This window comes from Pristis pectinata, chromosome 20 (genome assembly GCF_009764475.1).
Source record: "Pristis pectinata isolate sPriPec2 chromosome 20, sPriPec2.1.pri, whole genome shotgun sequence".
In the NCBI taxonomy this organism is placed as follows: Eukaryota; Metazoa; Chordata; class Chondrichthyes; order Rhinopristiformes; family Pristidae; genus Pristis; species Pristis pectinata.
In genome coordinates, this window is record NC_067424.1 from 4,912,630 (window position 1) to 4,929,207 (window position 16,578).

The 16,578-nt window shown below is 41.9% G+C and overlaps 1 pseudogene; it reads left to right on the forward strand.

Annotated features, from left to right (window-relative positions):
* LOC127580721 (plasma membrane calcium-transporting ATPase 1-like) overlaps window positions 1-16,578 on the forward strand; it is a 289,484-nt pseudogene that overhangs the window by 201,453 nt on the left and 71,453 nt on the right.

The window sequence follows — 16,578 nt, forward strand, 5'->3', positions numbered from 1 at the left end:
AATAATTATATACTCTGCCTCTGGTATTTAATAGACAGCAGAAATACCAAACTCAGAATCTCTCCCAGCTGGAGAACGGGGCTTCTGACTTTGAGCTGAGACTGCGGTCTTCACAGGATATAGCCAGATATATGGTGGAGCTATTAATGCTTTAATAGAACATAGAACAGCACAGGAACAGGCCCTTCGGCCCACAATGTCTGTGCCAAACACGATGCCAAATTAAACTAAATCTCTTCTGCCTGCATATGATCCATATCCTTCCATTCCCTGCATATTCATGTGTCTGTTTAAAAGCCTCTTTAAACACCACTGTTGTATCTGCTTCTACCACTACCCCAGCAGCACGTTCCAGGCACCTACTACCCTCTGTGTTTAAAAAAAAGTCATGCTCCACACATCTCCTTTAAACTCCCCACCCCCCACTTTAAATGCATGTCCTCTAGTATTTGACATTTCTACCCTGGGAAAAAGATTCTGACTGTCTAACCTATCAATGCCTCTCATAATTTAGTAAACTCTGTCAGGTATCCCTCAGCCTCTGACACTCCAGAGAAAACAACCCAAGTTTGTGCAACCTCTCCTTCTAGCTCATACCCTCTAATCCAGGCAGCAACCTGGTGAACCTCTTCTGTACTCGTTCCAAAGCCTCCACATCCTCCCTGTAATGGGGTGACCAAAATCAAGCTCCCCATTGTTGCTTCTTTCCCCTAGTCAGTTACAGGTGTTCAGTATGTGCACTCAAAAAAGCCTTAACCAATATAAAAACCTAAATGCATTGAAGCATCAGGTGCAAAGAGATTTCAGCAATTTTGATGAGATTAGTGGATAGACATTTTGAAAAAAATGTAACTGGTCACTAGTTAACCACAGACTTGGGAAATGAAGATCATGTTCTAATTATTGGGTCCCAGTTACAGAAGTTGGTTTAAAAATGTATCCGTGACTGAAATCACTAATTATTTTCCTCTTAGTTCAGCTTCACCAGCAGTATTAAAGTGACACATTTATAGATTATTTTCTCCTGACGACTACAGATTTTATATTATTTAGTCCTTTTATTGTTTTTGAGGTTTGTTTATGTGAAACTCATTGCACGTTTTTCCTTTGAGACTCGAGTAGACCCAGGAGTTACTCGCGTAGACTGGAAGTGAGAGGGACATGACTGATTGTAGCTGCTGCCGGAGGGTATTCTGATTATCTATAAAATATTCCTTCCCTGAACTCAAGTGCACCTCTTGTTTCCTAATGTTGAATGCCAGAATACTGAGGAGATGGGAGAGAAAATCCTATGATAGATTGTCGGCTGTATTGTTTTAGTTATTGTGATTCCTCCTTCTCTTCATAATGAAGTAATAGACATTGTACATTGTACATTTTTATTTATCGTGTGCTACATGCTCCATTTACAGACACAAGCTATCCATGGTTTGTCTGTTTGCTGTGTTAAGAATGATATTGTGACAGTAACATCATTTGCATCTGTGGCAAACTTGATGCTGAATTTCACTATTTACTTCAATTTTTTTTTGCGGTTTAACCAACAAAGTGATAGTTTGAACAGTGAATTTACGATTAGAAAATGCCCCTGTCCTGGTAAGCGACTTATCTAAAACTGCTGATGTGCTGTGATCCAGCTGAAACTCAGAGATATTGATGAATAACATTCAGAGTCAAAGTCAAATATAATGACACCATTTGTTGCTTTGGTGCCTGCACTTTTTGGTCTTTATGAACTACGTATATTGACTAACACAAGGACACAGATGAAATTACAATGCATTAGAGTCTGCCTTTTTTTTACATAAATTGTTGTCCCTGATTAACCCAGACAAGGCAATACAGTAGTCAAATTACTTATGCGCCCCATTTCAACAGAATACATATTTGGAGATTTTTTTGCATGATTCATGTCATCATATTAAATACAGATTGGAGAGCTGTGCATTCGTGACAATCTTACTAATAAATGGTGCAGTTTAGATCAATAAGATTTCTATAATGGCTGCTTAATTTCATTGCTTGCAAATGACTTTTCAATTGAATCTTTGGAAAGAATAAGGACCGAATTAGACAAAATGATAATTATCTCAACTTCTCTGGAGGAACTATCATGGATTATCCAATGCACTTTAAAAAAAAATTAATTTTAATTCCTGTGTTGTAGGGATTGAATTATTATCTATGGTTTCATAACTTGTCACTTTGCTGGAAGACCTTTGCATTCCTATAACAGTAAAAGCCCACTTCCCAATATTTTATGCACACACACATCAGATTTCCCCACATTTGCCTTTGCCTAGACGTCTACATAGACAATAATAGCTGTGACTGTTTATGCAGTGTTTGCAAATCTGTTTCAATGTGTTGGAACCAGCTAAAGCTCAGGACGGTGTTGCATTGGAGATTCAACCATTGAAAAGCGAAGAAGGTGGGGACCTAGAAGAGAAGGAGAAGAAGAAGTCAAACATACCAAAGAAAGAGAAATCTGTCCTACAGGGCAAGCTCACCAAATTGGCCGTGCAGATTGGAAAAGCAGGTAAGGTGAAATTGACTCCAGCAACAATGAGATCTGTGTATTTTTATTAAAATACTGTATATTGTATCTAACTTCTGTTTCCATCTGGATGCATTTTGTCTCTATCTGTCTTTTCCACTTAATCTCTACATTCATTAATATTATGAAATGTCATCTGATTGGTGAAAATAAGAACAATTTTCAAACTAGCAAAATGAAGGTGCATTCGAGTTACATTGAGGTTGAGGACAATGCTACTGTATGGAGTCATAGAGCAATACAGCACAGATACAGGCCCTTCGGCCCAACCAGTCCATGCCGACCACGGTGCCCCCACAGCTAGTCCCAATTTCCTGCACTAAGCCCATATCCCTCCAAGCCCCACCCCTCCATGTACCTATCCAAGTGCTTCTTAAATGATACTGTTGTACCTGCCTCACCCACTTCCTCTGGCAGCTCGTTCCATGTACTGACCACCCTCTGTGTGAAAAGGTTGCCCCTCAGTTCCCTTTCAAATCTTTCCCCTCACGCCCCAAACCTATGTCCCCTAGTTTTGGACTCCCCTACCCTGGGGAAAAGACTGTTACCGTCCACTTTATCTATGCCCCTCCTGATTTTATAAACTTCTATAGGTCACCCCTTATATTGTTTTGTAAAGCACAGTCTGAAAAGAGCATGGTCAATATAATTTTGAAAGCATTTTTTCCCCTTGTCAAGAATCTACTCCTGTAATAGTTTAAAAAGAAATATCCATAGGATTTTAGCTAGCTTCAGTCTTCAAAGTTCACCATGATGCTTTCAGAGAAGATTTAGAGATCCCAATGTTTTGTAAGTCAGAGCAAACCAGTGAACTGTGAAAGTGCAGTGTGGTGAATGGAAAGGACTTAAGGATGGTAACTAGCAGAAATCTTTAGAAGCTTTTTGGTTGGAGCTGCCTTCCGTGTGTGTTTTTACCCAGTTTGGGAAAATATTGTCTTATTCTAAAACTTTATACACTGACAATGGTATGATGAATATTGAAGAAAAGGTATTGTTAAGTTGGGAATTTATAGGATAAAGTAATGCAGGCTGATGTAGTTATTGTGTTATGTGCTGTCAAGTCAAGGCGTTTATTGTCATGTGCACAAGTACGTGTATGCAAAGGTGCAATGAAAAACTTGCAGCAGCATCAGAGGCACAACATTCAGACGAAATACACAAATTAAGCATAAATTATACAAGGATTGTCCAAGAAAGAACATAGTTAGAACCAAAAAATAAAGTTCATTGTAGCGCAAGATGGTGAAAGTGATCATAGTGTTGTTATACTGAGGTAGTGATTAGGGTTGTGCAGGTTGGTTCAAGAACCGAATGGTTGAAGGGAAGTATCTGTTCTTGTTCTTGGTGGTGTGGGACTTCAGGTTTCTGTACCTCCTGCCCAACCTTCAAGAAGATACAGTTATTTTGGGGGTAACAGAAAAAATGAAGTAAATTGCTTGGAGTTGTATAAGAAGGTTGGATTAGCACAGAAACCAGTATGGTTAATTTTACATCAAAACAGTAATTATTAGAAATTGTCAGCAGATCAGGCAGCATCTGTTGAGAGAGAAACAGAGTATATGTTTCAGGTCACTGACATTTCATCTGATAAAAGGGTTAGTGCTCTGAAGCATTAACTGTTTCTTCACCCACAGATTCTGCCTGACCTGCTGAGTGTTTCTAACATTTTCTGTTTTTATTTTAGATTTCCAGCATCTGCAATTTTTATTTTGCTTTTAGGTTATGGTAGATTTTCTGATGCCCGATGCTTGTTGTTCAGAGTAAGGCTGCACAAGTTGGCTGTGGATAATGGGGCTGTGACCGTTTTCTCCTTCAGTAACTTTCTTTCCCAGAGGATGGTCCTTGAACTCCTGCTGCTGCCATTCCACGATTTCTTTGATGAGGCCCCTATTTGGGAATTCTTGTGTATCCTGTCACAGTCCACTGCCAACCTTTGCAAAGGACTTGGCTCATTATATGTAGTTAGCAGATTCTTGTCAGAAAGAGCAGACCTGGCTTTTCAAAAGAATAGACAAGAGCATAAGAACAAATAGTAACAGCAGTAGCCCTCTCAACCCCTCAAGCCTGCCCTGCATGGGAAATCTGTGAGTAGTTCATGTGCACCTCAGTTTTAAATGACCGTCCTCTAAATCTCGTAACTCTGTCCCATTGCTCAAGGCTCTCCCACTAGTGGAAACTTCCTGACATTATCATACCCACTAAGTACATTACATTATTTCCGTAAGATCCAACCTTTCTATTACTTTGCAAAGGAAATACTGACAGTTTCAGGTGTGGTTTAATGCTGTGGTTTGATAATGCTGTCCAGATGCAAGGAGGTGTATTAACAGTCCATGAGAGAGGGGTTTGGGAATGGTATTGTAGGCAGAAGAAGAGAGAAAATAAGCTGAATTGACACTTTTCATTGTGGTGAAGTAAGTAAAGATGATAATCCAATTCACCAAGCAATTGCTATGAAATGAGGTTTGCCATAACAGATATTGATAAGACTTGTGTTACCTTGCAACAGCATAAATCTGAGCACCCACGATAAGCCCACTAGTGATTAAGTCCCACATCCTTACCAAGAAAAAAAATATATTTATGCAATTTCTCCATTGCTTATTAATGAGATATTTTCTGTATGATGCATTTTCCCAAGAAGAATCTTTATCCCTCAATTAATTAAATTTTTTTCCTTTTGTCTTCATCACTTCCCTCAATCAATTCCCAGCAATTGCGTTGGAACTATACCTGTAATACTTTTCCCTGGAGGAGATCAAGTTTTTGTCGTAATTACCAGCAAGTGTTGGAGCTGCTTCACATGAATGGGGAAGCTGGGGGGAGGGTTGTGCTGTGAGAAAGAGGGAGTTTAGCAGGTCAGTGGCCTTTCTTCAGAAACCCTTTTTGGTATTGGTTTACTATTGTCACGTACGAAGGTACAGTGAAAAACTTGTCTTGCACACCGATCGTACAGGTCAATTCATTACACAGTGCAGTTCATTGGGTTAGTACAGAGTGCATTGATGTAGTACAAGTAAAAACAATAACAGTACAGAGTAAAGTGTCACAGCTACAGAGAAAGTGCAGTGCAATAAGGTGCGAGGTCACAACAAGGTAGATTGTGAGGTCATAGTCCATATCATCATATAAGGGAACCGTTCAATGGTCTTATCACAGTGGGGTAGAAGCTGTCCTTAAGTCTGGTGATACATGCCCTCAGGCTCCTGTATCTTCTACCTGATGGAAGAGGAGAGAAGAAAGAATGACCCGGGTGGGTGGGGTCTTTGATTGGCTGCTTCACCAAGACAGCGAGAGATAAAGACAGAGTCCAAGGAGGGGAGGCTGGTGTCCGTGATACGCTGGGCTGTGTCCACAACTCTGCAGTTTCTTGTGGTCCTGAGCAGAGCAGTTGCCATACCAAGCCGTGATGCATCCAGATAGGATGCTTTCTATGGTGCATCGATAAAAGTTGGTGAGAGTCAAAGGGGACAAACATTTACAAGGATGTAACCAGGACTTGAGGGACTGAGAGATCGGGAGAGGTTGGACAGGCTAGGATGACTTTCCTTGGAACGTAGGAGACTGAGAGGTGATCTTATAGAGGTGTATAAAATCATGAATGGCATAGATAGGGAGAATGTGCACAGTCTTTTTTTCCAGGGTTGGGGAGTCAAGAACTAGAGGGCATAGGTTTAAGGTGAGAGGGGAGAAATTTAATAGGAACTTGAGGGGCAACTGTTTTACACAAAGCGTGGTATCCATGTGGAATGAGTTGCCAGAGGAGGTGGTTTGAGGTAGGTACAATAACAACTTTTAAAAGACAGTTGGACAGGTACATGGATAGGAAAGGTTTGGAAGGTTATGAGCCAAATGCTGGCAAATGGGACTAGCTTGGATGGGGCATCTTGGTCAGCATGGACCAGTTGGGCCGAAGGGCCTGTTTCCGTGCTGAAGAACTCTATGATAAAGAATATTTAAATTGAACTGCCGTCATTTTAAACGTGCTGTAGTGTAGTACAGTCGTGCCTATGGTGTGGTAGAGTTGCTACCTCACTGCTTCTGACACCCGGGTTCAATCCTGACTTACGGTGTTGTTTGGGTGGAGTTTGCACATTCTCCCTGTGACTGAGTGGGTTTCCTCCGGGTGCTCCGGTTTCCTCTCTCATCCCAAAGATGTGCTGGTTGGCTCCTAGTGTGTGGGTGAGGGGTAGAATCTTGGAAGGAATTAATGGGAACATTTTTAGAAAATGAGATTGATGTAAATGGGTGGTTGATGGTCGGTGTGGACTCTGGGCTGAGGGCCCTGTTTCTGTGCTGTGTTACTCAGTCTAGTATCATTAAGTATTTGGCAATTACTGCTTAAAAGTTGCAGGGCTGGTGAATGGTGGAAGCCATAATGATGCACCCTTATGGCAGTAATACATTAAATATTAAATAAATGAGAAGTGCTGTAAAAGAATCAATTCACGGCAGGAAGACTCGTTAGAATGTATTATTCAGTGAAATACCTGATAACTGCTTCCCATAACAGCAGTTAGAGTCACAGAGTTGTACAGCACAGGAAAAACAGCCCCTTCGGCCCATCTTGTCCATACTGACCTTTTGGCCCATCTCCACTAATCCCATTTGCCTGCATTAGGACTGTATCCTTCTATGCCTTCCCTATTTAAATCTCTCTTAAACATAGTTTAAGAGGAGACCGATTCCACCACCACCTCTGGCAGCACGTTCCAGATATCAGCCACTGTCTATGGAACACAAAAACCTTGCCTCTCAGACACCTCCTTTTAAAACTCCTTCCTCTCGCGTTGAACCTGTGCCGTCTTGTTTTTGATACCCCTACCATGGGAAAAAGATTCTGATTTATCTACCCTATCCATGCCCTTTGTACTTCTGTCAGCTCACTCAGCCTCCTTCGCTCCAGGGGGAACAAGCCCAGCCTGTCCAATCTGTCCCCATAACTTAAGTCCTTCAGTTCAGGCAACGCACAGTAGTGTAGCGGTTAGCATAATGCTATTACAGTGCCAGCAACCCGGGTTCAATTCCAGCAGCTGCCTGTAAGGAGTTTGTACGTTCTCCCCGTGTCTGCGTGGGTTTCCTCCAGGTGCTCCGGTTTCCTCCCACATTCCAAAGACGTATGGGTTAGGAAGTTGTGGGCGTGCTATTGCTGGCGCCGGAAGCGTGGCGACACTTGTGGGCTGCCCCAGAACACTCTATGCAAAAGATGCATTTCACTGTGTGTTTCGATGTACATGTGACTAATAAAGAAATCTTATCTTGTCCTGGTGAATCTCCTCTGCTCTCTGTCCACTGCAACCACGTCCTTCCTACAGTGTGGAGTTATGGTATCTGAGCAATGAAACTTGTATACAGTGTGGAAAATCAATGAAATTTCCTATCCGTATAGTCAATTCAACTTTGTTCCGGCAATTACATTGGAAGTTTTGTGTGTGTAAACACAATCTTTTGCTAAAAGTTGAAGATCAATTTAGATTGTCTTTTCCCCTTCTAGGTCTGCTTATGTCAGCAATCACAGTCATCATCCTTGTGTTGTATTTTGTCATTGACACTTTTGGAATTCAAGGCAGGCCGTGGTTGGCAGAATGTACCCCGATCTACATCCAGTACTTTGTGAAGTTCTTCATCATTGGAGTCACTGTGCTGGTGGTAGCTGTGCCAGAGGGTCTTCCACTGGCTGTAACCATCTCTCTGGCCTACTCCGTAAAGGTGAGATCTTTTGCAATGAAGAATCCAGGGAAAGGGGCCGATATCCAGAATGTGTTTATAACGTGGCTCAGAGAAGCAAGAGGTAAAATGCATCAAATATAGCAGGTCGTAACTGAGACAATTTTTAATCTGACAAATGTCCTGAAAGTTGAGGATTCTACATAAAATTTCCACAGCTACTTTTGTTTGATTGTATGAAAAGTGTGTCTGCATTATAAGTTAATATAAATTGTTTATTGTTCTTGAAAAGTGCAAAGTGATGTGAAAAGTGAGAGCCTCGGTTCATTGGTTTATAGGTAAATTGGCTTATTATTGTCACATGTACCGAGGTACAGTGAAAAGCTTTGTTTTGCATGCCATCCATACAGATCAATTCATTACAACAGTGCATTGAGGCAGTACAAGGGAAAATAATAACAGAATGCAGAATAAAGTGTTACAGTTACAGAGAAAGTGTAGTGCAGGCAGACAATAAGGTGCAAGGTCATAGTGAGGTAGATTGTGAGGCCAAAAGTCCATCTTATCGTACTAGGGAACCGTTCAATAGTCTTATAACAGCGGGATAAAAGCTGTCCTCAAGCCTGGTGGTACGTACTTTCAGGCTCCTATATCTTCTGCCCGATGGGAAGGGGGAGAAGAGAGAATGTCTGGGATGGATGGGATCTTTGATTATGTTGGCTGCTTTACCGAGGCAGCGAGAAGTGCAAACAGAGTCCTTGGAGGGGACTCCATATCCCTCCATCGCAGCTGTTGAACCTTTGGTTGGTAAAGGGAAAATTTATGAGTGTGGTGTGCTAGTCAGTATAAAATTGGTTTTGGCAATACTGGGCTTCGTCATTCTTAAATCTTACCCTATGATTCTTAATTTTGACCCTCACCACCTGGGACATGCTCTCTTCACGTTACTACCATCAGGGAGGAGGTACAGGGGCCTGAAGACCCACACTCAAGGTTTCAGGAACAGCTTCTTCCCCTCCACCATCAGATTTCTGAATGGCCCATGAACCCATGAACACCACCTCTATTCCTCTTTTGCACTATTTATTTATTTTTGTAACTTATAGTCATTTTTATGTCTTTATGTCTTGCACTGTACTGCTGCCACAGAACAACTTTCATGACATATGTCAGTGATAATAATATTGATTCTGATTCATCTGCTTGTTCTGACCTTCATCCCCAATCCCTGTTGAGTTTTGTGAGGGATTCTCGGTATTCCCCACAATGGCAGTGATGTCTTTTTAAGAAGGCAATGAGGGACAGGCAGTGACTGTTGGTCTTGTTAGCAGTGCCCACATCCTGTAAAATGGGTAAAAAAAAAGTTTGTATCCTACGCTTAAATGATGAAAACATATTCTGAACCCTGCTGCTAAACCTAACTGAGTTAGAATGCCCAATACTTCACTATGAACTATTCAGTATTCTTCATTTAACTATCAGAGTAGGCCACTTTTTGACATTAAGTGAAAAGCTGTTGGTTACTAATTTCTGTCAGATCCCTATTACATGGTCAATGTTTCAGGGAGAGGAATACCTCTTCAAAATCTTTCATGTTATAGCTGTGCAGTGAGAAGGCCATTGTAAAGTTCAAAGCCAGATGTTCCTTGTTTAAATTCACACTCAGTGCCATTCATTAAATCTGTTTCTCTCTTCCTCAGGACACAGTGATGGCATTCCAATTTGACTTTTCAATGAGTAAATTAGTTACATGACTGCAGTAGTTTTCTGTCCAAACACACAATACAGAGGAATTGGCCTGGAAACATTCTAATGCATTTACATATTAGAAAACTCAGTTGCATTGTGGTTGAGTATTGACAGTCTTGAATTAGGGGCTAGAAAGACTTTAAATTGGCACGTTATCAACAAAATAATGTTTAACCTGTATAGTCAATCTCCCAGCTAATAGCATGTTTGGAACTGTTTGAAAACTCTCGGGATTGGATAGACAAGGAGATGGTGGTTCATTTCCTAATGCTCCGTGGGGATACTTTAAATTTCTCTGACTATCTGTTGATCCTGGCTTTTTTTGTGCAGCATATGGGGGAGAGGAGTCATAGAGTCATACATCAGGAAAGCAGGCCTTCAGCCCAACTCGTCCATGCCGACTGTGTTGTCCAGCGAGCTGGTCCTGTCTGCCTGCATTTGACCCACAGCCCTCTAAACCTCTCCTATCCATGTACTTATCCAGATGGCTTTTAAATATTGCTAATGTGTCCGCCTTGACCACTATTTCTGGCAGCTCATTCCAAATATGCACCACCCTTTGTGTGAAGAAGCTGCCCCTGATGTCCCTTTTAAATCTCTTGCCTCTGATCTTAAATCTATGCCCCCTTGTTGTTAGCTCCCCTTCCCTGGGAAAAAGACGATATGCTTTCACCCTGTCCATGGCCTGCATGATCTTACACACCTCAATCTTCTACGTTCGAGGGAATAAAGTCCTAGTCTACGCAACCTCTCCTTGTAACTCAGGCCCCCAAGTCCAGGCACCATCCTCATAAATCTTTTTGGAAAAAGTGGAAAGTTGGAGTGGAAAACTAGGAACTTAGTTCATTTTCCTTTGCCAGTTAGTTACAGATCGATGCTGCCAATCCTTGTAGTCATCACCCTCTTCTCAGTTGAAATCTTTGGCGTGCTTCCAAGAGAACAGTACAATTTGATAGATCTACAGGGAGCTGCCCATTTTCTTAGATTGATGAACTATTTCTTGGCTTCATAAACACATTCAACTTCTTGGCCCTTCATTTCCTTTTTCTATGGTACAATAATTGTCGGAAGTTATTCCACTGCAGTGATAGAAGTGATAAATGTGTTTCCCGTCCATTTAACAACTACTACCCTTCTCCAAGGAATGCATTCATTAATTTCAGAATTTTCACATCAATTTAAAGGTCGCTCGATGTTAAACCAACCATACTTTATTTGATTAGAGCTTTATGTGACTCATGCACTTAACAATGATGGTGGTGGTGGTGGAAGTCTCACCAACTTTGGCATTGATTTCAAATGTTGATTGCCATCAGAATGGTTAAACTTATTACCCAATTTAGCAAAAGTGAAGAAGGCAGGGGTACTTCTTGTTTAACATAAAGACGTACTTTTCACTAAACATGATTGTTGCCCAAAAAAAGGTCCTTGAATTAAGATAGAGCATGCAATGACGTTGCACCTTTTGTGGGTTAACACCCACACTCAATTATTCAGGAACAGTTTCTTCCTCTCCACCATCGGGTTCCTGAATAGTCCATGAAACCCATGAACACTACCTTGTTGTTCTTTTTTTTGCATTATTTATTTATTTTTATAATTTATAGTAATTTTATATCCTCGCAATGTACTGCTGCTGCAAAACAACACATTTCACGACATGAAAGTCAGTGATAATAAACCTGATTCTGATGGTGAAGAGAGGTCCTGATGATCCTTGTGACCAGTAAATTGAAATTGGCTGTTTCCTCCTGCTTTGCAAGAGTCTTGTGGCTTTACTTAAAGCCAAGTAATTAACAAAGTGGGAACTGAATATGCTTTCCATAACAGTTATGAACAGAATCTTAATCATTTCTGAATTGAGGGAGGTGAACATAGTGGCATCAGAAAGTACTAAGGAACATGAGAAGGATTGACTTGACTAAATCATCTGAGATGAAAGAGTCTGCTTGATTGACCCTCCTCTCCCTTCACCACCGGCACACTGTGGCTGCATTTACTCCAGTTACTTGCCAAGGTTTTTGTGACGGTCCCTCCCAAACACTCAGCCATGTGTACAAGGACAAGGGCAGCAGGTGCATGGGAACACCACCACCTGCAGGTTCCCCTCCAGATCACATGCTATTCTGGAAATATTGCCTTTCCTTCATCCCCCTGCCACCACATTTTGAGAGTACCTGCACCAAGAAGGCCACAAAGGTTCAACTACATTAAAGGATGGCTAAACACCTTGGCCTTGTCAGTGACACCCACCTTCCATACACAAAACACAGAACAGTACAGCACAGGTACAGGCCCTTCGGCCCACAATATCTGGGCCGAACACGATGCCAAATTAAACTCTCTTCTGCATGCACATGATCCTCATATCTTTCCATCTCCTGCATATTCATATGGCTATCTAGAAGCCTCTTAAACATCACTGTCGTATCTGCTTCCACCGCCACCCCTGTTAGACCACACCTCCTCTCAGACATGTTACTCTTGACCAGCCCCTCCCAATATGTCAGCAAACAGCCTCGACTGCCTCGCCCACTCCTGAGTAGCATTTCCCTAGAATGTTAGAACGTAGAATAGTACAGCACAGGAACAGGCCCTTCAGCCCACCATGTCTGCACTGAGCACAGTGCTGAATTGAACTAAATCTCTTCTGCCTGCACATGATCCATCTCCCTCCATTCTCTGCATGTTCGTGTCTGTCTAACGGCATCTTAAAGGCCACTACCGTACTTGCTTCCACCATCACCCCTGGCAGCCCATTCCAGGCACCCACCACTCTCAAAACAACTTCCCCCCCCGCACATCATCTTTAAACTTTCCCCTCTCACCCTAAAGCTGTGCCCTCTAGCATCTGACATTTCTACCCTGGGGAAAAGATCCTGACTGTCTGCCCTATCTGTGCCTCTGATCATTTTATAAACCTCTATCAGGTCTCCCCTCAGCCTCTGACGCTCCAAAGAAAACCATCTAAGTTTGACCAACCTCTCCATATTGCTAAATGAATGATGAGTAAGATGTCTGCTGCAAGAGGAATAGACCCAAAAAGAAGCAATTATATAATCCCATTATTTTTGTTTAATCTTCTGTTTTGACAGAAAATGATGAAGGACAATAATTTGGTCAGACATTTGGATGCCTGTGAAACAATGGGCAATGCCACAGCCATCTGCTCAGATAAGACTGGTACTCTCACTATGAACAGGATGACAGTAGTGCAGTCATACATTGGAGAAACTCACTACAGGCAAATACCTGCCCCAGATGCACTCTTACCAAAAGTTTTGGAACGGATTGTCAACGGGATAGCTATCAACTCTGCTTACACTACCAAAATACTGGTGAGCTGGTAACTGATAAATCCTTTGTCTGTTGATGTACTGACATTGTGCAAGAGCTGAATTGTTTGTTTAATAGTCGAGTTGTTTGCTCATTTGGATGGAGTTTAGTATTCAGCTTTTCAAAAGTTTGTATCCTTGTACCTTGAGGGGATGTGGGTCTGACTTGTAAACTGTGTTAACAAATTCTGTGAACAAAAGAACTGCCCTTCAGTGCACTTTCTAACTTTTTCACTACTTTGTAAATATTGTAAAATGGGTTGGAGATTATCCTTCTGACATAAACCATGCTGAAATTATAAATTTGTTAAAGGGTTTAAAGGGCTTGTTTGTGCAAGGGAATGAAAGTGATTCATGTCTTTCCAAGGAGCATTTGTTGATAAAGTGCAGAGATCATGTGGCCTTAAGCCAAAGAATTAATGCAGTAAATGATGGCCACTACTTCAAATGTTGGTGGAATTTATTCCAGTTTACTTTCTTTTTCCTGTTTCACTCATCCCTGCAGCCTCCCGAGAAGGAAGGAGGTCTCCCTCGTCATGTAGGTAACAAGACTGAATGTGCTTTGCTTGGCTTTGTGCTGGACTTAAAGCAGGATTATCAGGCTGTGCGCAATGAAATTCCAGAAGAAAAGCTCTATAAGGTGTACACCTTCAACTCTGCGCGCAAGTCTATGAGCACAGTGCTCAAGAATGTGGATGGAAGCTTCCGTATGTACAGCAAGGGTGCATCTGAGATCATCCTGCGCAAGTGAGCATGGTTTCTCATCGTTTACATGTAGATGGCCAAGTAGATATTGTCAATGACAATGACAAGCGGTTACGAATAAAATCTCACCAATAAGATGTTCCTTCAGGCTATATATGGTCAATTCTCTGGTCACAAGAACTCAAAGAGGAAAACCCCGCTGTAACTTTTAACTGAAGTCAAAGTTATAAAAGGCATACTGCAAGCAGAAGCTTTTAGTGGTTTACAGCCAAGATTTAGAACGTAGAACAATACAGCACTGGACAGGCCATTCGGCCCACGATGTTGTGCCGACCTTGATGCCAATTTATACTAAATGTCCTCCTCCTGTGCATTGTCCATCTCCCTCCATTCCCTTCATATTCATGTGTCTATCTGAAAACCTCTTAAACTCCACCAAACTGCCTGCTTCCACCTCTACCCCTTGGTAACCCATTCCCGGCACCTACCACTCCGCGTAAAACAAAAAAAACTTGCCCCTCACGAAAGCATGTCCTCTGGTGTTTGACTTTTTTACCCTGGGGAAAAGATTCTGACTGTCTACCCTATCTATACCTCTCATAACTTTAAAAACCTCAATCAGGTCTCCCCTCAGCCTGTGACGCGCTAGGGAGAACAACCCAGTTTATCCAATTTAACTTAATTCTCCTAACATAAGTGTATTTAAAGAAAACCTACAGAAGTGTACAGTTTTTCCATTTCCTGCAATTCCTGCTCCCTACTCTCTCACTAAAAGTCACCGGATACCTCCTCTCAGACATGTTACTCTGAACCAGCCCCTCCTGATGTGTCAGCAAACAGTCTCGACTGCCTCACCCACTCCTGAATAACATTTCCCTAGAATATTAGAACATAGAACAGTACAGCACAGGAACAGGCCCTTCAGACCACCATGTCTACACCAAGCATGATGCTGAATTGAACTAATTCTCTTCTGCCTGCACATGGTCCGTATCGCTCCATTCCCTGCATATTCATGTGTCTATCTAACAGCCTCTTAAACGCCACTATCGTATCTGCTTCCCCCACCACCTCTGGCAGCCCATCCCAGGCACCCGCCACCCTCCGTATATATAAAAAAAAGTTGCCCCGCACATCTCCTTTAAATTTTCTCCCTCTCACCTTGAATGCATGTCCTCTAGTATTTAACACTTCTGCCCTGGGAAAAAGATTCTCACTGTCTACCCTAAGTATGCTTCTCATGATGTTATAAACTTCTATCAGGTCTCCCCTCAGCCTCTGACACTCCAGAGAAAACAACCCAAGTTTGTCCAACCTCTCCTTATGACTCCTACCCTGTAATCCAGGCAGCATCCTGGTAAACCTCTTCTGCACCCTCTCACTTTAAATGCATATCCTCTAGTATTTGACATTTCTATCCTGGGAAAAAGATTAGTCTTAAAGAAAAAGCCTATAACTGCACAGAACAGTGGCAAGTCAGAGGATTGGATCAAATATATATGTAAAAGAAGCAAAGAATGACTAAAAGATGAAAACTGAAGGAAAATTTAGAACATGAGATAAAGCAGCCAGAAATATAAATAGATTGTAAGAGTTTCCGTAAATATTTAAAAAAGGAAAATGCCAACAGCATGAATGTCGGTCCCATAGAAAGTGAGTCTGGGAACTAGTAATGGAAACAAGGAAATGACAGATGAATGACAGGTCTTTTCCGTCAGTCTTCACTGCAAAGGGTGCAAGTAACACCCCAGAAATAGGTGTAAATCGGCACAGTAGTGTAGCGGTTAGTGTAATGGTATTACAGCATCAGTGACCCAAGTTCAATTCCCGCCGCTGTCTGTAAGGAGTTTGTACGTTCTCCCCGTGTCTGCGTGAGTTTCCTCTGGGTGCTCCGGTTTCCTCCCACATTCCAAAGACGTACGGGTTCGGAGCTGTGGGCATGCTATGTTGGCGCTGGAAGCACGGTGACACTTGCAGGCTGCCCCCAGCACATTCTCAGTAACACAAAAAGACGCATTTCACTGTGTGTTTCGATGTACATGTGACTAATAAATAAATATCTTAAATCAGGAACTGAAAGAGAGGAAGGAACTTTGGATAATTACCAGGGCAGTGGTACTGAGCAAGTTGTTAGAACGACGAACTGGAAAGTCCCTGGGTCCTGATAGACTTGGATTCGTAGAGTCATACAACATGGAAACAGGTCCTTCGGCCCAACTGGTCCATGCTGACCAAGATGCCCATTCAAACTAGTCCCATTTGCCAGCGTTGGGCCCATAACCTTCTAAACCTTTCCTATCCATGTACTTCATCCCAGGGTCTTAAAAGATGTAGCTAGTGAGATAATTGAGGCCCATCAGACATGCCCACCATGAATTGATAATTGGTTTTAATTTTCCAAAATTTCCAAGATTCAGGGAGTATTTCAATAGATTAGAAAAAAGGTTCATTCAAAAAGGGAAGGAGTCAGTAAGCAAAGAACCACGGAATTTAAGGATTGATCCATTTAAGACGGAAAAGGTGATTTAATATTTTTTGTTGAGCCATGAATCTTTGGACTCAGTT